At 37.3% G+C, this 25,225-nt stretch overlaps 1 pseudogene; it reads left to right on the top strand.

Moving 5' to 3' along the window:
• Window positions 1-19,382: 19,382 nt before the first annotated feature.
• Window positions 19,383-20,378, top strand: LOC116647127 (annotated as a pseudogene).
• The last annotated feature ends 4,847 nt before the right edge of the window (window positions 20,379-25,225 follow it).

A 25,225-nucleotide genomic window follows, 5' to 3' on the forward strand; every position in this document is an offset into this window, starting at 1 on the left:
GGACAGTTTCCTTCATTGTAAATAACACTTTAAATATGCATTTGAAATAAAAGTATATCAGAATTTGGGCCAGCATCAATAATAAGAGTTGCAAATCTCTGTTTATGGCTGTGCATTTAAACAGAATTATCTGTAACAGCTGGTATTGGATGTAATCTCTGTTGGATTCAGTTTCTTAAAAAAATAAATAAATGCAAAGCCAACAATGAAAAGCAGCATGAGATAAACTGAAAAAGTGAATAACAAAATAAAGGTTATTGTTACATGGCCCTGGTGAGTTTTAGGTATACTGATAGACCTTCCACTGCTTGCTGAGAGTACACTCATCTCTAACTGTAGAAGTTCTGAATATTACACATTGATAGAGATTAAAATTATGATCCTGGGCATAGTCAGATGCCAAGTTTCCATTGAGCTACTCTTTAGCAACATTTCCAAACTCTGACTTTTCCGTTGTCATTGTAGTTTCCTTGTTTGTTTGTTTCCCCTAATGTTTATAATTCTTTTTTTTAAGGTTTTATTTATTTATTTGACAGAGATAGAGAGCACAAGCAGGCAGAGCGGCAGGCAGAGGGAGAGGGAGACAGGAAGCCCAAGGCGGGGCTGAGATCCTGACCTGAACCTAAGGCAGCTGCTTAACCGACTGAGCTAACCAGGCGCCTCCTAATGTTTATAATTCTTAATGCTATTTATTTATAATGGTTTCTAGACATTCTGTATGGTATGTACTAAAGACATAAGAAAATAGATGGAAATTTTAATAATTGTTCTATATTTTTAAAATAAGAATGACCTTTTCAGATAAACTGAGTGCCTTATTATAATAAGCAATTTTATAAATTGTGAATATTTAAGAGATCAATTTTGAAAAATTGGATCTAAAAATCTAATGATAATCATCTTTCTCAGATTGTAAATATGAAATCCTTCTTTAGAAATTAAGTTTATTTGGTCTCTAACTCCTTAAAAGGAGTATGTTTTGTGTATTGATGACATGTATCCTAATCTATAACTCACAATTTAGAACAAATAAAGGAATTTACTCATGGATTTTGTTTTTCTTATTACTTTTATCAACTGTATTTATAATCAAGTTTATTGATTAAAAGTAAGGCCCAAAGTGCTGTCATTACTGCCTGGGATTATTTCACTCTTATTAATTCTTTAGTAGTTCTCTAAGTGTAATCTGACAAAACTGTTTAAGAGGATATTAACTGTAGATTTTATTACATTTTGATAATCAGTAATGAAGCAATTGATTATACCAAACAGTGAGTCAATCTGACTGAATTGATCTTACAAGCCCCAGTCCAGCTATAGCTGTTTAATTTATTTTAAATAGTGTTACAGGATCACACTGGTACAATTTTACCAATTACTACTATGATTTTAGGTTATGTGGTTTAACAAAGAGCAGCATATACTCAAAGACTTAAAACAGACAAATATTTATTTTTTTACTTATGTTACTTTAGGGTTTAAGGGCTTCTGTAACTCTGTTGAGCTCTTGGATTTTGCTGACATGTGTTGAACTCACTAGACTCTACTGGGCCAGCATATGCTGGGCTCAGCTAAGTTTGGATAAAAGTGTCTTCACATGTCTTCCTATTCAGAAATCTACACTGGAGTAATGTATCCATTATCTGGGACATACCATTTTAATGATTGAGGGTCATATATTTTAATGACTGACAGCAAAAAGGTCACAGGCCACACCATTACATCTAAAGTTTCTGTTCACATGCAGCAAATGTCATATGGCCATGACCCAACTCAAGAGGGCAGAGAAACAAAGCAAGAACAAAAATGGAAGAAATGCTAGTGAATAAAAGCTTAATCTACCACAAAAGATTTATTATTCTCCAACATAAACTTCTTTATTCCTAATTTTTATCCCTTAACATGGACAATAACTATGTATTTTTAGATCAGAAGGTTGTCAGTTATGACATTACATTCAAAATCCAAAAATAAACACCAAATATTTTTGTAACCTATCAAAAATATTATTGATTAATGTATCTAACCCTGCTTAAGCCGATTAGTTTTTAACCTGTAAACTTTTGAGTAATGTATTTCACATATTAATTTTGATTGAATTTTCTTATTTTTTTATTTTTATTTTACTGAGAAAAGACAATTTTGGTATTTAGAAAAAACTTTAGAACATCCAGCAGACATGTCAGTTTTGGAAAACTAGTTAAGAAGTGATTAAATAAACATGGAATGTCAATATATTAAAGCAATAGAAAATACATTGTATTTTCCCTTCGTTATACAAAAAAAAATGTTATTTGAATATTTCACTTGGTTGTGTTTCTAAAATGTGCCAGAGACAATAAGGCATTCCTCAACTGTCAATTGGTTCTATTGTAACAGAAGTTGTCAAAACATGGATTTTTTTTTTTTTTTTGGACTAGGAAGATACATATGATTCTAGTTATCTTTTAAAATTAGCTCAAACAGTGAATTAGTTTTTTTTCACTTTTCCCTGTTACTATTTCCTTCTTATTTCTAAAACACATCTGTTAAACCTCTATCACATGTAACACTACATGGCAGACACACACACATGCACACACACACGCACCATATACACACAGACATACACAGAGAGCATGTGTGAATGCAAGATAGATAGGTAGATAGACATTGAGAGAATTCACATGAGATATTATTATTCTTCTTTTTTATGTTATGTTAATCACCATACATTACATCATTAGTTTTTGATGTGGTGTTCCATGATTCATTGTTTGCGTGTAACACCCAGTGCTCCATTCACTACGTGTACTCTTTAATACCCATCACCAGGCTAACCCATCCTGCCACTCCCCCTCCCCTCTAGAACGCTCAGTTTGTTTCTCAGAGTCAATAGTCTCTCATGGTTCATCTCCCCCTCCGATTCTGCTCCTTCATTTTTCCTTTCCTGCTATATTCTTCTTCTTCTTTTTTTTGTAACATATAATGTATTATTTGTTTCAGAGGTACAGGTCTGTGATTCAACAGTCTTCCACAATTCACAGTGCTCACCATAGCACATACCCTCCCTAATGTCTATTACCCAGCCACCCCATAACTCCCACCCCCAAACACTCCAGCAAACCTCAGTTTCTTTCCTGAGATTAAGAATTCCTCATATCAGTGAGATCATATGATACATGTCTTTCTCTGATTGACTTATTTTGCTCAGCAAAGTACCCTCCAGTTCCATCCACGTCATTGCAAATGACAAGATTACATTCCTTTTGATGGCTGCATAATATTCCATTGTATATATATACCACTTCTTCTTTACCCATTCACCTGTCAGTGGACATCTTGGCTCTTTCCACAGTTTGGCTATTGTGGACATTGCTGTTATAAACATCGGGCAGCACATACCCCTTCAGATCCCTACATTTGTATCTTTGGGGTAAATACCCAGTAGTGCAATTGCTGGAACATAGGGTAGCTCTATTTTCAACTTTTTGAGGAACCTCCATACTGTTTTCCAGAGTGACTGCACCAGCTTGCATTCCTACCAACAGTGTAGGAGGGTTCCCATTTCTCACATCCCCGCCAACATCTGTCATTTCCTCACTTGTTATTTTTAGCCATTCTGACTGGTGTGAGGTAGTATCTCATTGAGGTTTTGATTTGGATTTCCCTCATGCCAAGCGATGTTGAGCACTTTTTCATGTGTCTGTTGGCCATTTGTATGTCTTCTTTGGAAAAATGTCTGTTCATGTCTTCTGCCCATTTCTTGATTGGATCATTTGTTCTTTGGGTGTTGAGTTTGATAAGTTCTTTATAGATTTTGGATACTAGCCCTTTATCTGATATGTCATTTGCAAATATCTTCTCCCATTCTGTCGGTTGTTTTTTGGTTTTGTTGACTGTTTCCTTTGCTGTGTAAAAGCTTTTTATCTTGATGAAGTCCCAATAGTTCATTTTTGCCCTTGCTTCCCTTGCCTTTGGCGATGTGTCTAGGAAGAAGTTGCTGTGTCTGAGGTCGAAGAGATTGCTGCCTGTGTTCTCCCTTAGGATTTTGATGGACTCCTGTCTCACACTGAGGTCTTTCAACCATTTGGAGTCTATTTTTGTGTGTGGTGTAAGGAAATGGTCCAGTTTCATTCTTCTGCATGTGGCTGTCCAATTTTCCCACACCATTTGTTGAAGAGACAGTTTTTCTTTTCATTGGACATTCTTTCCTGCTTTGTCAAAGATTAGTTGACCATAGATTTGAGGGTCCATTTCTGGGCTCTCTATTCTGTCCCATTGATCTATGTGTCAGTTTTTGTGCCAGTACCATGTCTTGATGATGACAGGTTTGTAATAGAGCTTGAAGTCCGGAATTGTGATGCCACCAGCTTTGCTTTTTTTTTTTTCCAATATTCTTCTGGCTATTCGGGGTCTTTTCTGGTTCCATACAAATTTTAAGATTATTTGTTCCATTTCTTTGAAAAAAGTTGATGGTATTTTGATAAGGATTGCCTTAAATGTGTAGATTGCTCTAGGTAGCATTGACATCTTCACAATATTTGTTCTTCCAATCCATGAGCATGGAACGTTTTTCCATTTCTTTGTGTCTTCCTCAATTTCTTTCATGACTATTTTATAGTTTTTTGAGTACAGATTCTTTGCCTCTTGGGTTAGATTTATTCCTAGGTATCTTATGGTTTGGGGTGCAATTGTAAATGGTATGGACTCCTTAATTTCTCCGTCTTCTGTCTTGTTGTTGGTGTATATAAATGCTACTGATTTCTGTGCATTGATTTTGTATCCTGCCACTTTACTGCATTCCTGTATGAGTTCCAGCAGTTTTGGGGTGGAGTCTTTTGGGTTTTCCACATAAAGTATCATATCTTCTGCAAAGAGTGAGAGTTTGACTTCTTCTTTGCCAATTCAGATGCCTTTTATTTCTTTTTGTTGTCTGATTGCTGTGGCTAGGACTTCTAATACTAAGTTGAATAGCAGTGGTGATAGTGGACATCCCTGCCATGTTCCTGAACTTAGGCGGAAAGCTCTCAGTTTTTCCCCATTGAGAATGATATTGACCATGGGTTTTTCATAGATGGCTTTTATGATATTGAGGTATGTACCCTCTATCCCTATACTCTGAAGAGTTTTGATCAAGAAAGGATGCTGTACGAGGTCAAATGCTTTTTCTGCACCGATTGAGAGGATCATATGGTTCTTGTTCTTTCTTTTATTAATGTATTGTATCACATTGTTTGATTTGTGGATATTGAACCAACCTTGCAGCCCAGGGATAAATCCCACTTGGTCATGGTGAATAATCCTTTTAATGTACTGTTGGATCCTATTGGCTAGTATTTTGGTGAGAATTTTTGCATCCATGTTCATCAAGGATATTAGTCTGTAATTCTCCTTTTTGATGGGGTCATTGTTTGGTTTTGGGATCAAGGTTATGGTGGCCTCATAAAACAGGTTTGGAAGTTTTCCTTCCATTTCTATTTTTTGGAACAGTTTCAGAAGAATAGGTTTTAATTCTTTTTTAAATGTTTGGTAGAATTCCCCTGGGAAGCCATCTGGCCCTGGGCTTTTGTTTGTTGGGAGATTTTTGATGACTGCTTCAATTTCCTTAGTGGTTATAGGCCTGTTCAGGTTTTCTATTTCTTCCCAGTTCAGTTTTGGTAGTTGAAACATCTCTAGGAATGCGTCCATTTCTCCAGATTATCTAATTTGCTGGCATATAGTTGCTCATAATATGTTCTTATAATTGTTTGTATTTCTTTGGTGTTGGTTGTGGTCTCTCTTCTTTCATTCATGATTTTATTTATTTGAGTCATTTCTCTTTTCTTTTTGATAAGTCTGGCCAGGGGTTTATCAATCTTATTAATTCTTTCAAAGAATCAGTTCTGCTCCTAGTTTCATTGATCTGTTCTACTGTTCTTTTGGTTTCTATTTCATTGATTTCTGCTCTGATCTTTATTATTTCTCTTCTGCTGGGTTTAGGCTTTATTTGCTGTTCTTTCTCCAGCTCCTTTAGGTGTAGGGTTAGGTTGTGTATTTGAGATCTTTCTTGTTTCTTGAGAAAGGCTTGTATTGCTATATGCTTTCCTCTTAGGTCTGCCTTTGTTGCATCCCAAAGATTTTGAATATTTGTGTTTTCATTTTCATTTGTTTCCATGAATTTTTTTAATTCTTCTTTAATTTCCTGGTTGATCCATTTATTCTTCCATAGGATGTTCTTAGCCTCCATGTAGTTGAGTTCTTTCTGACTTTCCTCTTGTGTTCGACTTCTAGTTTCAAAGCATTATGGTCCGAAAATATGCAGGGAATGATCCTAATCTTTTGGTACTGGTTGAGACCTGATTTGTGTCCTAGGATGTGATGTATTCTAGAGAATGTTCCATGGGCACTAGAGAAGAATGTGTATTCTGTTGCTTTGTGATGGAATGTTCTGAATATGTCTGTGAAGTCCATTTGGTCCAGTGTGTCATTTAAAGTCTTTATTTCCTTGTTCATCTTTTGCTTAGATGATCTGTCCATTTGAGTGAGGGGGGTGGTAAAGTCCCCCACTATTACTGTATAGTTGTAGGTGTGTCTCTTTGTTTTTGTTATTAATTGCCTTATATAATTGGCTGCTCCCATGTTAGGGGCATAGATATTTACAATTGTTAGATCTTCTTGTTGGATAGACAAGTAAGATATAGTGTCCTTCCTCATCTGTTATTACAGTCTTTGGTTTAAAGTCTAATTTGTTTGATATAAGGATTGCCACCCCAGCTTTCTTTTGGTGTCCATTAGCATGGTAAATTGTTTTCCACCCCCTCACTTTCAATCTAGGGGTGTCTTTGGGTCTAAAATGAGTCTCTTGCAGATAGCATATCGATGGGTCTTGTTTTTTTATCCAATCTGATAGCCTGTGTCTTTTGATTGGGGCATTTAGCTCATTATATTCAGGGTAACTATTGAAAGATATGAATTTAGTGCCATTGTATTGCTTGTAACGTGACTGTTACTGCTTACTGTCTCTGTTTCTTTCTGGTCTATGTTGTGTTTAGGCTCTCTCTTTGCTTAGAGGACCCCTTTCAATATTTCTTGTAGGGCTGGTGTCATGTTTGCAAATTCCATTAGTTTTTGTTTGTCCTGGAAGCTTTTTATCTCTCCTTCTATTTTCAATGACTGCCTAGCTGGATATAGTATTCTTGGCTGCATATTTTTCTCATTTAGTGCTCTGAATATATCATGCCAGTCCTTTCTGGCCTGCCAGGTCTCTGTGGATAGGTCTGTTGCCAATCTAATGTTTCTACCATTGTAGATTACAGACCTCTTGTCCCAAGCTGCTTTCAGGATTTTCTCTTTGTCTCTGAGACTCCTAAGTTTTACTATTAGATGTCGGGGTGTTGACCTGTTTTTATTGATTTTGAGAGGGGTTCTCTGTGCCTCCTGGATTTTGATGCATGTTTCCTTCCCGAAATTAGGGAAGTTCTCTGCTATAATTTGCTCCAATATACCTTCTGCCCCTCTCTCTCTTCCTTCTTCATCTGGGATCCCAATTATTCTAATATTGTTTTGTCTATGGTATCACTTATCTCTCGAATTCTGCCCTCATGATCCAGTAGTTGTTTATCTCTCTTTTTCTCAGTTTCTTTATTTTCCATCATTTGGTCTTCTGTATCACTAATTCTCTCTCCTGCCTCATTTATCCTAGCAGTGAGAGCCTCCATTTTTGATTGCACCTCATTAATAGCCTTTTTGATTTTGACTTGGTTAGATTTTAGTTCTTTTATTTCTCCAGAAAGGGTTTCTCTAATGTCTTCCATGCTTTTTTCAAGCCCAGCTAGTATCTTTAAAATCGTCATTCTGAACTCTAGTTCTGACATCTTACTAATGTCCATATTGATTAGGTCTCTGGGAGTTGGTACTGCCTCTTGTTCTGTTTTTTGAGGTGATTTTTTTTGTCTTGTCATTTTGTCCAGAGGAGAATAGATGAACGAGAAAACAAAATGCTAACAGCATAACAACGTCCCCAGAAAATATACACTAAACAAATCAGAAGAGACCTGAAACCGGGGGAAAAGAAAGGGAAAGAAAGAAAAAAGAAAAAGATAAAAACAAACAAAAACAAAAACAAAACAAAACAAAACAAAAACAGAATATGATCAAATATGATCAGGCTCGTGCATAGATCAGTGCCACACACTAGATTTTGGGCGTATATTGGTCTGTTAGAAGAAAGTGCCTCCCAAAATTTTAAAGAAAGAAAAGCTTATATTTGTACAAAAATAAGGATAAATACAATGAAGGGATGGAATATGAGTGTAATGATGAAAATTATAAACGATTTTATAAAAGGAATTGATAAGAAGTTGGTTGATAAAAGAAAGAAGAGGATTTAAAAAAAAGGGGGGGGGGAGAGAATGTGATCAGGCAGGAGACTAGAACAAAGCCATACACTAGAGATTTAGGGTATATTTTGGTCTGTTAGAAGAAACTGTATCCCAAAATTTTAAAGAGAGAACAACTTATATATATATATATACCACAATTAAGGTTAAATACTATGAAGGGATAGAATATGACTCTAAAAATGAAAAAATAAAAAAACATTTTTTCAAAAAGGGATTGATAAGATTTTGAAAAAGAGAAAAAGAAAATTTAAAAAAAAAAGAAAGGAAAGGTTAAAAAAGAAAATTAAAAAAATTAACTTTGAAAGACTAAAGAATCATTAGATAAAAGCCATGAATTTTATTTGCTGTATTCCCCTAGTGCTGGAGTTCTGCAGCTCTCATTGGTTGGTAAACTTGGTCTTGGCTGGCTGTTGTTGCTGATCTTCTGGGGTAGGGGCCTTTTGCTGTTGTTCTCAAATGTCTTTGTCGGAGGTGGAATTGCCCCGCACTTGCTGGGGGCCAGGCTAACTTATCTGCTTGGGTTTGCTCTCGGGAGCTTTTGTTCCTTGGAAGCTTTCCATACGGCTTTGGAGGATGAGAGTGAAAATGGCGGCCCCTCAATCTCCACCCCAGAGGAGCCGAGAACTCAGGGCCCCACTCCTCAGTGAGCCCCCAGAGAAGAGCAGTCAATCACTCCCATCCCCCTGGTCTCCTGCAGCACTCTGTGCTCACCCGGCCTGTGTCTGAGCATTTCTATCTCTGGCACATGACCCCGTGTGGTGTCTCCAAACCGAGGAGATTCCTGAGGTGTGCTCCCATGCTGCTTCTCCAGGGGCAGGAAGGGGGTTCTCCCCGGATCTGCCGCTTGTTGGGTCCCTGCTGTAAGAGCAGTGACCCGACTGTGCTGTGTATCACGGTTTAGGACAACCCCGAGCTAAGAGCCCAATCCTGGGCTCTGTCTCTGCAGCTGGCTTCCCTGCTCTGATACCTGGGAGCTCTGCCGCACTCAGGCATCCCCGGTCTTTCTGTGACCCTGAGGGTCCTGAGACCACACTGTCCCAGCGAGACTTCCACCCCCCGCTTAGCCACTGGAACGATGTCCCTCAGCAGAGCTGAATTCTAAAATTTCCAATTTTGTGCTCTGCTGCTCTATCACTTGCCAGTAGTGGCTGACGGAGGCCTCCTCCCCTGCGATCTATCTTCCCGAATATTGCCTCAGATTCACTTCTCCGCAGGGCCTACCTTCCAGAAAGTGGTCGCTTTTCTGTTCAGAGAGTTGCTGCTATTCTTTTCTTCCACCTCGTTGAGTTCGTAGGTGTTCAGAATGGTTTGATCCCTATTTAGCTGAATTCCTGGGACCAGACGAAATTTAGGTCTCCTACTCCTCCACCACCTTGCTCCGAGATCTTATTTTTCTTATAACCCACTATCAGTTTTGTTCTTGTCTTCTTGCAAGTAGTCTTATCAATTTTCCAGTTGCTTGATTCAACATAAGGCATAATAGGAAAAACCTAAGAAAGAAATATCTGTGTTTATTTATTTTTTTAAAAATTTGGTTTCTTCTTTTTTTAAAAGACTATTTATTTGACAGAGAGAGAGAGAGAGAAAGAGCGAGTATAAGCAGGGGAAGCGGCAAGCAGAGGCAGAGGGAGAAGCAGGATCCCAGGCTGAGCAGGGAGCCTAATGCAGGGCTGGATCCCAGGACCCTGGGTTCATGACCTGAGCTGAAGGCAGAGACTTAACCAACTGAGCCACCCAGGTACCCCGAAATATCTGTGCTTTAGCACAAAGAGAGGAAACTGGGATAGCTGTAAGGTAACTAATTTTAATAATCTGGATCTATTTAACTTTGTCAACCAAAGGAAAATAATTATCATTCCTGCCTGTCTGAAAAGTCAGAAGAGCCCATCGGTGTAGGATTCAGAAAATTTGCCTTCTTTCTGAGGAGTCTCAGAGATAATATTCAATAAAAAGCCCACCAGTCTCATTTACTTGGCATGAAAGGGTACTGAATGCCACCAGACCTGCAGTGAATGACTTTTTGCTCCTCATTTAATCACAGCAAAAATCGTTTTCACACAACAATGGATAGGAGACTTTCAAACTAATAAAATAATACTTTCTAAAGAAATTTGCAAGAACAATTGTAATGACCAGTGGAAATTATCCAGTAAAATTGTAGTAGAACTATAAGAAGAACTATAGGACTAAGAACACTGTTTGTTGATAGAGTATGTGGGATTCTTCACTCGAGACATAAGAACAAGTTCTAATATTAAAGATCAAATCTGAATTGGAAATAGCCAATAATAAGTGAATAATATTTCAAGGAACTTAAAATGCATTACTAATGTAAACCACTAAATTATTCTTCATGTTGACCAATTAGAACACTATATGTGCATCACAAAATTTTGCTGTTAACTATTTTTATCTTTTATTTTTTGCTTTCCTTCCTACATATTTTTATATTAAAACTTTTGTGTGCAAAAAAATGTTTTGTGTGAAGTGAATGAATAAACACATACCAAGAGTTCATTATTCATATATTTTTAGTTTCCCACTTATGATACAAAGTTCATCCACTGGATGTATTTGTTGCTTTCCAATAGTCTAAATATTGGACCACATAAATCGAAAGAGTATATTTTCTTAATCATTCACAAAACAGACAGAATCTAATTTCCTCAAACTTTTTTTTGTCCTATATGTCCTATAATTTGATTCTCTTATTAGTTTATTTAGTTAAACATTTATTTATGTATTTATTTTTTAAATTTTATTATGTTATGTTAGTCGCCATACAGTACATCATTAGTTTTTGATGTAGTGTTCCATGATTCATTGATCAAGTATAACACCCAGTGCTCTTTGCAAATCATGCCCTCCTTAATACCCATCACCGAGCTAACCCATTCTCCCACTCCCCCTCCCCTCTGAAACCTTCAGTTTGTTTCCCCGTAGTCCATACTCTCTCATGGTTCATCTCCCTCTCTGATTCCCACCCCCCTTCATTTTTCCCTTCCTTCTCCTATATCCTCCATGCTATTCCTTATGTTCCACATATAAGTGAAACCATATGATAATTGTCTTTCTCTACTTAACTTATTTCACTTAGTATAATCCCCTCCAGTTCCATCCATGTCAATGCAAATGGTGAATATTCATCCTTTCTGATGGCTGAGTAATATTCCATTGTGTATATGGACCACATCTTCTTTATCCACTCATCTGTTGAAGGGCATCTCAGCTCCTTCCACAGTTTAGCTATTGTGGACATTGCTGCTATGAACATTGGGGTATATGTGCCCCTTCTTTTAATCACATCTGTATCTTTGGGGTAAATACCCAGGAGTGCAATTGCTGGGTCATAGGGTAGCTCTATTTTTAACTTTGTGAGGAACTTCCAGACTGTTTCCAAATTGGCTGTACCAACTTACATACCCACCAACAGTGTAAGAGGGTTCCCCTTTATCCACATCCTGGACAACATTTGTTGTTTACTGCCTTGTCAATTTTTGCCATTCTAACTGGTGTAAGGTAGTATCTCAATGTAGTTTTGATTTGAATTTCCCTGATGGCTAATGATGTTGAACATATTTTCATGTGTCTGTTAGCCATTTGATTGTCTTCTTTGGAGAAGTGACTGTTCATGTCTTCTGCCCATTTTTTTGACTGATTATTTGTTTTTTGGGTGTTGAGTTTGAGAAGTTCTTTATAGATCTTGGATATCAGCCCTTTATCTGTAGTGTCATTTGCAAATATCTTCTCCCATTCCATGGGTTGCCTCTTTGATTTGTTGACTGTTTCCTTTGCTGTGCAGAAGTTTTTTATCTTGATGAAGTCCCCAAAATTCATTTTTGCTTTTGTTTCCCTTGCCTTTGGAGACATATCTTGAAAGAAGTTGCTGTGGCCAATGTCGAAGAGGTTACTGCCTATGTTCTCCTCTAGGTTTTTAATGGATTCCTGTCTCACATTGAGGTCTTTCATCCATTTTGAGTTTATCTTTGTGTATGGTGTAAGAGAAAGGTCAAGTTTCATTCTTCTGTATATAGCTGTCCAATTTTCCCAGCACCATTTATTGAAGAGACTGTCTTTGTTCCACTGGATATTTTTTCCTGCTTTGTCGAAGATTGTTTGACCATAGAGCTGTGGGTCCATACCTGGGCTCTCTATGCTGTTCCATTGTGCTCTATTCAGTTTTTGTGCCACTATCATGCTGTCTTGGTGATCACAGCTTTGTAATATAGCTTGAAATCAGGCAACGTGATGTTTCCAGCTTTGTTTTTCTTTTTCAACATTTCCTTGGAGATTCAGGGTCTTTTCTGGTTCCATACAAATATTAGGATTGTTTGTTTCAGCACTTTGAAAAATGCCATTGGTATTTTGTTTGGGATGGCATTGAAAGTATAGATTGCTCTGGCAGCATAGGCATTTTAACAATGTTTATTCTTCCAATCCATAAGCATGAAATGTTTTTCCATCTTTCCATGTCTTCTTCAATTTCTTTCATAAGTGTTCTGTGGTTTCAAGAGCATAGATCCTTTACCTCTTTGTTTAGGTTTATTCCAAGGTATCTTATGGTTTTTCACGCTATTATAAATGCAATTGATTTCCTAATTTCTCTTTCTACAGTTGCATTGTTAGTGTATAAGAAAGCAACTGATTTCTGTGCATTGATTTTTATCCTGCCACATTACTGAATTGCTGTATGATTTCTAGTAATTTGGGGTGGAGTCTTTGGGTTTTCCACATAAAGTATCATGTCATCTGTGAAGAGAGTTTGACTTCTTTGCTGATTTGAACACCTTTTATTTCTTTTTGTTGTCTGATTGCTGATGCTAGGACTTCTAGTAATATGTTGAACAATAGTGGTGAGATTGGGCATCCTTGTCGTGTTCCTGATCTTAGGGGAAAGGATTTCATCCTTTTCGCTGTGGGCTTTTCATAGATGGATTTTATGAACTTGAGGAATAGTCCCTCTATCACTATACTCTGAAGACTTTAATCAGTAAAGGAGGCTGTATTTTGTCCAATGTTTTTTCTGCATCAATTGAGAGGACCATATGGTTCTTCTCTCTCTTCTTGTTAATGTGTTTTATCATATTGATTGATTTGCGAATGTTGAACCACCCTTGCATCCTGGGGATAAATCACACTTGGTCGTGGTGGATGATCCTTTTAATGTATTGTTGGATCCTATTAGCTAGGGTTTTGTTGAGAATTTTGAAATCCATATTCATCGGGGATATCCATCTGAAATTCCCCTTTTTGATGGGGTCTTTGCCTGGCTTGGGGATTAAGGAAATGCTGGCCTCATAGAATGAGTCTGGAAGCTTTCCTTCAGTTTCTATTTTTTTTAAATAACTTCAGGAGAATAGGTATTATTTCTTCTTTGAATGTTTCTTAGAATTCCCCTGGGAATCCATCAGGCCCTGGACTCTTGTTTTTTGGGAGGTTTTTGATCACTGCTTCAATTTTGTTACTGGTTATTGGTCTATTCAGATTATCAATTTCTTCCTATTTCAGTCTTGGTAGTTTATAAATTTCCAGGAAGGCATCCATTTTTTCCAGGTTGCTTAATTTATTGGCATATAGTTGTTGTTAATAATTTCTAATAATTATTTCTATTTCTTTGGTGTTAGTCATGATCTCTCCCTTTCCATTCATAATTTTATTAATTTGGGTCCCATCTCTTTTCTTTTGGATAAGTCTGGCCAGTGGTTTATCGATATTATAAATTCTCTCAAAGAACCAGCTTCTAGTTTCATTGATCTGCTCTACTGTATTTCTGGTTTCTAGTTCATTGATCTCTGTTCTTATCTTAATTATTTCTCTTATCCTGATTGGCTTAGGCTTTATTTGTTGTTCTTTCTCCAGTTCTTTATGGTGTAAAATTAGTTTTTGTATTCGAGATTTATCTATTTTTGAGTGAGGCTTGGATAGCTATATATTTCCCCCTAGGACTGCTTTTGCAATATCCCATAACTTGTGGACCTATGTGTTTTCATTCTTACTGGTTTCCATGAATTGTATAAGTTCTTTGATTTCCAGGTTGACCCAAACATTCTTAAGCAGGATGGTCTTTAGCATCCACGTGTTTGAATTTCTTCCAATTTTTTTTCTTGTGATTGAGTTTCAGTTTCAAAGCATTATGATCTGAGAATATGCAGGGAATGATCTCAGTCTTTTGGTATCAGTTGAGACCTGATTTGTGACCCCGTATGTGATCAATTCTGGAGGAAGTTCCATGTGCGCTCGAGAAGAATGAGTATTCTGTTGTTTTAGGGTGGAATGTTCTGTATATATCTATGAAGTACATCTGGTCCAGTGTGTCATTCAAAGCTCTTGTTTCTTTGTTGATTTTCTGCTTAGATGATCTGTCTATTGCTGAGAGTGGAGTGTTGAGGTCTCCTACAATTAACGTATTATTATCAGTATGTCTCTTTATTTTGGTTAACAGTTGGCTTATGTAGTTGGCTTCTGCCATGTCGGAGGCATAGATATTTACAATTGTTAGATCTTCTTGTTGGATAGACCCTTTAAGAATGATATAGTGTCCTTCTGTATCTCTTACTATAGTCTTTAGTTTAAAATCTAATTTGTCTGATTTGAAAATTGCTACCCCAAGTTTCTTTTGAGGTCCATTGGCATGAATAATTCTTCTCCATCCCCTCACTTTCAGTCTGGATGTATATTTAGGTTCAAAATGAGTCTCTTGTACACAGCATATGGATAGGTCCTGTTTTTTATCCAGTCTGCAACACTGTGCTGTTTCATGGGGGCATTTAGGGCGTTCACATTGATAGTGATTATTGAACAATATGAAGATATGATTTTATTGTCATCATGTTGCCTGTGAAGTCCTTGTTACTGTAGATTGTCTCTGTAAATTTCTGTTCTATATCACTTTTGGGGTCTTTCTCCTTTTATAGAACCCCATTAATATTTGTTGCAGGCCCTGCGTGGTGGTCACATATTCTTTCAGTTTCTGTCGGTCTTGGAAGCTCCTTTTCTCTCCATCCATTCTGAATGACAGCCTTGCTGGATATTGTATCCATGGCTGCATGTTCTTCTCATTTAATATCCTGAATATGTCTTGCCAGTCCTTTCAGGCTTGCCAGGTCTCTGTGGACAGGCCTGATGTTATTCTGATGTTCCTCCCTCTTTATGTAAGAAATCTCTTCCCCGTAGCTTTTTTCAATACTTTTCCTTGGATCTAATATTTGCTAACTGTACTATTATGTGGCATGGTGTCAGTCTGTTCTCATTGATCTTTGGAGGGGTCCTCTCTGCCTGTTGGACATGAATGCTTGTTTCCTTTCCTAGATTAAGAAAGTGCTCCACTACGATTTGCTCAACTATATCTTCTAGACCTCTCTCTCTCCACCCCATCAGGGATCCCAATCATTCTGATATTGGGTCGTTTCATTGAGTCATTAATCTCTCTCAGTTTGATCCCTTTGGCTTTAATCTGTTTTTCCCAGGCCTCCTCGGTTTCCTTTTTTTGTATCATCTTATCTTCTAGTTCGCTAATTTGTTCTTCTGCCTCATTTATCCTGGCAGGGTATCCAGTTTATTTTATTTTTTTTTTTAAAGATTTTATTTATTTATTCATGAGAGACAGAGAGAGAGAGAGAGGCAGAGGGAGAAGCAGGCTCCCAAAGAGCAGGGAGCCCAATGCGGGACTCGATCCCAGGACCCTGGGATCATGACCTGAGCTGAAGGCAGACACTTAACCATCTGAGCCACCCAGGCATCCCAGAGTATCCAGTTTAGACTGCATTTCATTCATAGCATTTTTAAGTTTGGTCTGATTAGATCTCATTTCTGCCATTTGAGATTCTATATTGTCCCTAATATTTTTCTGAAGCCTAGATATCGACTTCATAATTGTTTCTCTGAAGTCTATTTCTGACATCTTGCTTATATCCATATCCATTAGGTCTGTGGCAGAGACCACAGTCTCTGATTCTTTTCTTTGTTGGGGATTCCTCCTCTAGTCATTCTGTTGGGGGGTGGTTGAGGGGATGTACGAAGTCCAAAGTATTAACCACAACCCAAGCAAGATGCACCTGTTTTATAGGGATCTTAGGGTTGTTGTCCTTTTGTTCTTCCAGCCTGTCTTCTGGGGGAGGGGCTTGCCCTGCTGTTACTCAGGCAACCCTGTTTGGGCAGAGTTGACCTGTCCCATGTGGGTGGGGGATGGGCTCAGTGACAACTGGTGTTTTGGGGCTTTTGCTCTCTGGCAGCTTTCCTTGGTGTCTTTTTGCTTCTCTGTGAGTCATAGCAGATATGACTGCATCCAAACTTCTGTCTCAGAGCGGAGAGATTGCAGCCTGCTCTTCACTGAACTCTCCAGGCCACACTCTCCCCGTTTCTGTCTGTACTGCTAAAAACTGCAGTCTCCTGGGTTGTGTGCCCCACAGCAGCACTCCCAGATGTCACTCCCAGGGCCGGGCACTCTGTCTTTTGTGCATCTAAAACTACAAGCCACCCCCAGTTCACATGCATGCACCCGTAGCTCCAGGTTTCTGCCTGGGGGCTTCCCTAATGTCCCCCTGCTGCTACCAGTCTGGGAGTCTATGCTAGGTCCCCAGCATGGGAAGCTTTTGTGCTCTGGTGTTATCTCACCTTCCTGGCGCAAGTTTATGCAGGCTCCCTCCCCATTCTGTTTTATCTTCCAATATAAGCCCACAGAATCATGGCTCCCCGCACTTCATACCTCGAGACCAACCACCAGAGATATTCTGTTTGTAGAGATACAGATATATCTTCTTACATCTCAGGCTGATTTTGTGGGTGTTCAGAATGGTTTGGTAGATATCCAGCTTAATTCAGGGGAATGGTTGAAATAGGGTCCCCTACTCCTCCGCCATCTTTTTTCTCCCCCTATTTAAACTTCGTATAATTTTTAGATAATATATATTCACACAGTTGTAAGAAATAAAACATAGAAACACCATGTACACTTTACACAGTTCCCCTCAATGATAACATCTTGAAAACTATAGTACAATACCACAACCAATATATTGACATAAATACAATTTACTTATCTTATTCAGATTTTCTCTTCTTACATATACACATTTGTGTATATTAATGTTTAGATTCATGCAGATTTGTTCTTATATATGCCACTACAATCAATACTAAACAGTTCATGATTGCAAGGATCCCTGATGTTGTCCTTTAATAATCAAACACATGCAACCTTCCCTGTATCTTACTTTAACACTTGGCCGTCAGTTCTCCATTTCCATAACATTGTATTTTTATAAATGTTATAAGGAGATGTCAGAGAAAATGGAATACTAAGGAAGTCTGAAATACTGTTCATCCTTAAAAGTAATGGCAAACAAAGCAAATAGAATTAACTTTTTTTTGGAAGTTAACCCAAACTTTGCAGCAATTCAAAAGATTGCAGCAACCCATTTCTAAGAAAAATGGGTGAATATCAATAAGGAGAAAGAGTTTTGGAGAACTTTAGCTTGCTCTTGTCTGATATTACACTCCCTAGCTCAGCAGTAGCTTTGAAATAATACACATTCTCAGTCCTGGAGAGGGCAACATGCACCTCTTTCTCAAAGGATTGTTATTATTTGATCAGCCTGGTAACTCACTGGGAGACCACCTGAAAATATTTGTATTGTTTTGCCCAGGTCAGAACTCATGGAGTGCTCAAACCACTACATGGGGTTATTTGTTGAATAATTTGCAAGCACATATTTTACTCACTGATGACAGAAATGATGAATAATAGTTGAGAGAAATAAGAGACTAACCAAAAAGTTTAGAAGGAAATGTTGGGGAATAAAATGTACATAAAGGTTTTAAAACTTTGAACATATTTCTGAGAATTTAGAGAATAATATGCATGCCCAGTGCTGTGCACATGCTCAGAAAACACCAGAGAAGACTCTCAGCCCCCACTTCTGGTTGACCTTGAAGCTCTGCACAAGCAGGAAGTGAACACTAAGGCAGAGATGTAAACTTCCCAGCTGAGTGTTGAAGGAGTGACTGAACTTGCACAAAGAGCCCCTTCACAAAATATAAGAAAGATTTTGATTCCAGGAGTATAAGGAAACCTCTGTCTAATCATTAGCTGACTCTAAAGCTGATAAATCAAAGACATCAATGGTCAATAAAAATACAGACTTTATAGAATTAGTTCAGAAAAGTTACTAAACAAACAAAACAAATCACAACCTCAACAAAAACAAAGGCAAACCCTGGAGAGAAGAAAAAGAAATCTGATTTCCAGAGTTGTTGCATTACAACATTTTAAAAATGCTTAGTTTTCAACAAAAAAAATTAAAGGACTGCAAAGAAACAGAATTATAGGTCATACACAAGAAATAAATAATCAAGAGAAACTATCCCTGAAGAAGCCCAGATGTTGGCTATATTAGATAAATAATTTAAACAATCTATTGTAAATATATTTGGAGTCAAAGGAAATCATGATAAAGGACTAAAGAAGAATATGAGTCCAATGTGTCATAAAACTGAAAAGATCATTAAAGAGATACAATTTCTGGAGTTGAGAAATACAAGTGGACTTAAAAGTTCACAAGATTGGATAAACAGCAGATTTGAGCAGGCAGAAGAAAGTATCAATAAATTTGAATATGGTCAATGCAGGTTATCCACTCTGAAAAATGGAAAGAAAAAAAGAAAGTATGAAGAAATCAAATAGAACCTAATAGTACTGTTGGACATCATCAAATGCATCAACATATGCATAATGGTAGTGTCAGAAGGAATGGACAGAGACAAAAGAATAGAAATAATATTTGAACAAATAATGGCTAAGAAAACCCAAATTTGATGAAAACCTTTACTTACACATCTGAGAAATTCAACAAACTCCAAGATAAACTTTAAAAGATCTACACTTAGTTGCTGTACCACCAAGGCCCAAACGATGGTCCTAGCTCCATTCCCGCTGTTTAGCAGCAGCCACCGCTGCTGCCCTGTGATCTCTGGTTTCACTTCATCCTTCTCTTCCTGCTGAGCCACTTTCCTTTTAGAGCTATGACCATCGTCTCCGTCTTGCAGCGGTAGTCACTTGTCTTGGGTGGCTGCCTTGCACTCCTGGGCTTTTCCACTCACAGTTAATTCTGGGCCCTATGGATGGTAACTACCGTCCCACCACCTTTACCACAGATCCCAGACCCCAGGGTACTGCCCCTGACCCTTTTCATCCCTCACTTCCTGGGGGGAGATGTTCTCGGCCTGACCCCTCAACCTTGCACCCCATCACCTCTGTCCACCTGTTGTCTAGCTAGGGCAGGAGGCACACCCCTTGGAAAGCAAGCAACAAAGAAGGAGTGAAAGAAGAAGGTGTGGGCCAGCCCAGAAAGGCAACTGCCCAGTCACTTACATGAGTCCCAGCAGCACTGGCAGAGCCTCAAGGACTGGCAAAGCTCCGAGACTGTCGCAAGCAGAGCGCAGGAAGTCCTGATCCAGACCATCAATTTGCCCCCCACCCCCCGGGTCCTGCAACTACAACCAAAACTGAAGAAGTAAGTCCTTTCCCTGCCGTCTGTGGAGCCTGGCCAAACCTTGTTCAGAAGAGAGGTTTTAAAATCAAAGATGGGAAAATTGGAGAAAATTGCCATTCCCCACAGCCAGCTTGTTCATGGTACACATTTGTGTGAACAACCAAAGATAGAAGAGTAAATATAATTTACCACTGACCAAGATTATCTCTGCAAGAAGAAATGAAAATAACTTTTGTCAGGATTCTGTTTCATCCAATATAATTCAGAAGCAGGAAAAAAAAAAGAAAACCTTTTTAAAAATACTGAGAACATTGCAAATATACATTTGGAGAAATCAGCATTTCTAACTGAGGTGAACCAAAAGGAAAATTACGTTGGGGGCAAAGTTTACTGATCCACCTTCTCTGTTCTTCCAAAACCTCCTAGTCATTGTATGGGAAACACTACTGAAAATTCCAACTACAACAGGGAGTTAATGGCAGTACACTTAAAGGCTCACCTGGGGCACCCGGGGTCAGTCAGTTAAGCATCTGACTCTTGGTTTCCACTCAGGTCCTGATATCAGGCTGGTGAGATCAACCCCGGGTCCAGCTCAACTCCAGACTCCCTCTCCCTTGGCCCCTCCCCTGCTCTATAAAATAAATACATCTTAAAAAAAAAAAAAAGATCTTCAATTTCAAACTTAGATCTCAGATTGCAGTATATCTGTAAAACGTAGCTTTTTTAAAAACTCCCTGGACTCTTGAAAAGAAAATTGATAGAAATGGAAATTTGCCTTGTAACATACAAGTGCAAAAGATGAGTTTAAAAATTGCAAACAACTTGTATTAATTATATTTTATATTTTGTAAATACTGTATACCGTGTTATTTTGTGTATATTGTTCATACCTGACAGGTACATTGTAGTTTTGTTATAAAGTATATATTTTGCCCTACCAAATCCTAAGTGTTTTGTATATATACAATGAAGAAATTTTAAGTGTGCTAAGGCACATGGAAGACCAATTTATTTGCAAAAGGTACTGAGATTGCTTATAAAGAAGCAGCTATTTGATATCAAGGTGAAGATCTAAATGTGAACAGTTTACTAATGCACTATAAAGTTTAAATTTGTGCCACAATCATTGTAAACATGAAGTTTGTATGTGTTACTCTAAATTGATTTCTAATCTGTAATTACTGGAGAACTCACATTCCCATTTTTACCAAAAATAATTTCTGGTTTTTGATTTATCCTTTCAAATTTAAAATACCTCTAATTTTAATGCCAACAAAATTGAATGTAATCAAATTTGTAAATGATAATATAATAGTTTGACCCCCTCTTAAAAAAAAAAAAGATCTACACTTAGACAAATTATAATCTGTCAAACATCAAAAACAAAGAAAGAATCTTGAAAGCAGCAAGAGAAAAACAACTCATCTTCTACAAAGGATCATCAATAAAATAGCTGATTTCTCATCAGAAACCACTGAGGACAGAATATGGTAGGTGGTCTACTTAAAGTGCTGAAAGAAAAAAAAAATGACAACTAAGAATTATATATACAACAAAACGATCCTTCAAAAACAAAGGAGTAATTAAAACTCTGGATAAACAAAATTTGAAAGCTTGTTGCTATCTGATTTGAGCTATGAGAAATCATATAGGGAGTCCTTCAGGCTGAAATGAGAAGACAGTAATTTAAATTTTTAAAACAAAACAAAACAAACACACAAACAAAATACCAGTTAAGGTAAATACTAAAGTGAAGGTAAATATACAAAAAAAAAAAAGCATATATACAGCTTTTGTTTGTAGTTTATTTTATTTATTTATTTGACAGATTGAGGGAGAGAGAGAGAGAGCACAAGTGGCTGAGCAGCAGGCAGAGGGAGAGGGAGAAGCAGGTTCCCCACTGAGCAAGGAGTCTGATATGGGACTCCATCCCGCACCCTGAGATCATAACCTGAGCAGAAGGCAGGCACTTAACTGACTGAGCCACCCAGACGCCCCTATTTGTATTTTTTGCCTGTCTAATTTATTTTTTTATTTTATTTTATTTTTTAAGATTTTATTTATTTATTTGACAGAGAGAGAGACAGCAAGAGAGGGAACATGAGCAGGGGGAGTGAGAGAGGGAGAAGCAGGCTTCCCACTGAGCAGGGAGCCTGATGTGGGGCTCGATCCCAGGACCCTGGGATCATGACCTGAGCCAAAGGCAGACGCGTAATGACTGAGCCACCCAGGCGCCCCGCCTGTCTAATTTAAAAGACAATTATATAAAACAATATTTATAAATGTATGTAGATGGGTATGCAATGCATAAGAAGGTAATTTGTGGTAGTAAAAGTACAAAGAGAGGTTGAGAAATCCATATACAATAAAAGGTTTTGCATAGTATTGAGATTAGGTTGCCATAAATTCAAACAAGGTTGATGTGAACTTAAATGATAATTATAATCCCCTGGGCAACTACTAAGAAAATAAACTAAAAATATATAATTAAAGGAATGTCAAGGGAATCAAAGTGGTACACCAAAAAAATATCTATTTAACACCAAATAAGACAATAATGGAGAAAGTGAGAAATTAAAATGATATAAGACACAGTGAAAACAAACTGTAAAAAACAGAGGTAAGGCCTAGCTTGCTAATATTTACATTAAATGTAATGTATTAAGCTCTCCAAGTAGAGAAAATCAACACAACCAAAAATTGTTCCTTTGGAAAGAAAAAGGATACACTTTTAGCAAAACTGACCAAGCAAAAAAGATAAAAGATTCAAATTGCTAAAATCAGACATAAAAGTGGGAACATTACTACTGACCTTACAGAAACAGTAAGGATTATAAAGAAATATTACGAACAACTGTATACCAATTTACCAGGTAGTTTAGTTGAAATGTATAAATTCCTAGAGGGTCAAAAACTACCAAAAATATTCAAAAAGAAAAAAAGTCTGGAAAGACCTATCACAAACAGAGACATTAAATTAGTGGGAAAAAATAAGCTTCCAACAAAGAAAACTGCAGGTCTATAAGGTGTCACTGGTTAATTTGATCAAACATGTAGAGAAAAAATAATATCAATCCTTCAGAAACTCTTTAAAAAAAAGAGAAGAAGTGAGAATATTTTTCAACTTATTTTGTGAGGTCAGTATTACCCTGATATCAAAATGAGACAAAAATATCACCAAAAAATAAGCTTACAGACCAATATTCTTTACATTTATAGATGCAAAAATTCTCAATAAAATACTAGCAAATCGAACCCAGCAACATATTAAGAAGATTATATACCACTTATAGGTGGTATGCAAGCTATGCAAGGTTGGTTTAATATGTGAAAATCAAATAATATACTACAACATATCTATGTAAAAAATAATGAAAACCACATAACCATCACAATAAATGCAGGACACAGATTTTTTTCAAAATTCAATATCCCTTCATGATAAAAACAATGAATAGTAACAGAAGGGAATCTCCTGAACCTGTTAAGTAACATGTATGAAATATTACCAACATTATACTCAATGGTAAAAGACTGAAAACTTTCCTCCTAAAATCAGGAATATAATAAGGATGTCATCTGCTCCCGCATCTATTCAATATTGTACTGGAGGTTCTAGCCAGGACAATATTGGTAATAAGAAGAGAGCAAAGGCACTCAGATTGGAATGTAAAAAGTAAAACTATTTCTATTCAGAGATTATATGATGTTCTCAATAGAAAACACCTAGGACTTCCGAATAGCCAAAGTAGCATTGAAAAAGAAAAGCAGAGCTGGAGGCATCGCAATTCCAGATTTCAAGCTATATTACAAAGCTGTAATCATCAAGACAGCATGGTACTGGCACAAACACAGATAAATTGATCAATGGAACAGAATAGAGAACCCAGAAATGGACTCTCAACTCCATGGTCAACTAATCTTTGACAAAGCAGGAGAGAATATCTAATGGAAAAAAGACAGTCTCTTCAACAAATGATGGGAAAATTAGACAGCCACAGGCAGAAGAATGAAACTGAATCACTTTCTTACACCATACACACACACACACACAAAATTTCAAATGGATGAAAGACCTAAATGTGAGACATGGATCCATCAAAATCTTAGAGGAGAATACAGGCAACACCTTCCTTGTCATTGGCCACAGCAACTTCTTGCTAGACACATCTTCAAAGGCAAGGGAAACAAAAGCAAAAATGAACTATTGGGACTTCATCAGGATAAAAAGCTTTTGCACAGCAAAGGAAACAATTAACAAAACTAAAAGTCAACCTATGGAATGGGAGAAGATATCCACAATTGACATATCAGATAAATGGCTAGTATCCAAAATCTATAAAGAATTTATCAAACTCAACACCCCAAAACAAATAATCCAGTTGGGAAATGGGTAGAAGACAGGAACAGACATTTCTCCAAAGAAGACATACAAATGGCTAACAGACACATGAAAAAATGCTCGTCGCTCATCATCAGGGAAATAGAAATCAAAACCACAAGATACCACCCCACACTGGTCAGAATGACTAAAATGAACAAGTCAGGAAACAACAAATATTGGTGAGGATGTGGAGAAAGAGGAATCCTCTTACATTTTTGATGGGAATGAAAACTGGTGCAGCCAATCTGGAAAACAGTATGGAAGTTCCTCAAAAAATTAAAAATAGAACTACTCTACAACCCAGCAATTGCACTACTAGGTATTTACCCCAAAGGTACAAATGTAGTGATTCAAAGGGGCACATGCACCACAATGTTTATAACAGCAATGTCCACAATAGCCAAGCTATGGAAAGAGTCCAGATATGCATCAACAGTTTAAGGGATAAAGAACAGGTGGTATATATATACAATGGAATACTACTCGGCCATCAAAAATAATGAAATCTTGACATTTGCAAGGACATGGATGAAACTAGAGGGTATCATGCTGAGTGAAATAAGTCAGTCAGAGAAAGACAAACACCACATGATTTCACTCATATGTGGAAATTAAGAAACAAAACAGATGAACATAGAGGAAGGGAAGGAAAAAGTAAAATAAGATAACAGAGAGGGAGGCAAACCATAAGAGACTTTTAACTATAGGGAACAAACTGAAGGTAGCTGGAGGGTAGGAGGTTGGAGAATGTGGTAACTGGGTGATGGGCACTTGATGTAATGAGCACTGGGTTTTATACGCAAGTGACGAATCACTAAATTCTACCTCTGAAACAAATAATACACTATATGTTAACTGAATTAGTTTAAGTAAAATTAAAAAGATTTGAAAAAATTAAGAAAAACAAAATAATACATGCCAAGAGTTACACATGGCTGTTAGAAGGTGTAAAGATAATAAGTGGTATATTATGTCAGCAGCCATTTACT

The sequence above is a fragment of the Phoca vitulina genome, unplaced genomic scaffold (genome assembly GCF_004348235.1).
Source record: "Phoca vitulina isolate PV1807 unplaced genomic scaffold, GSC_HSeal_1.0 scaffold39, whole genome shotgun sequence".
NCBI lineage: Eukaryota > Metazoa > Chordata > Mammalia > Carnivora > Phocidae > Phoca > Phoca vitulina.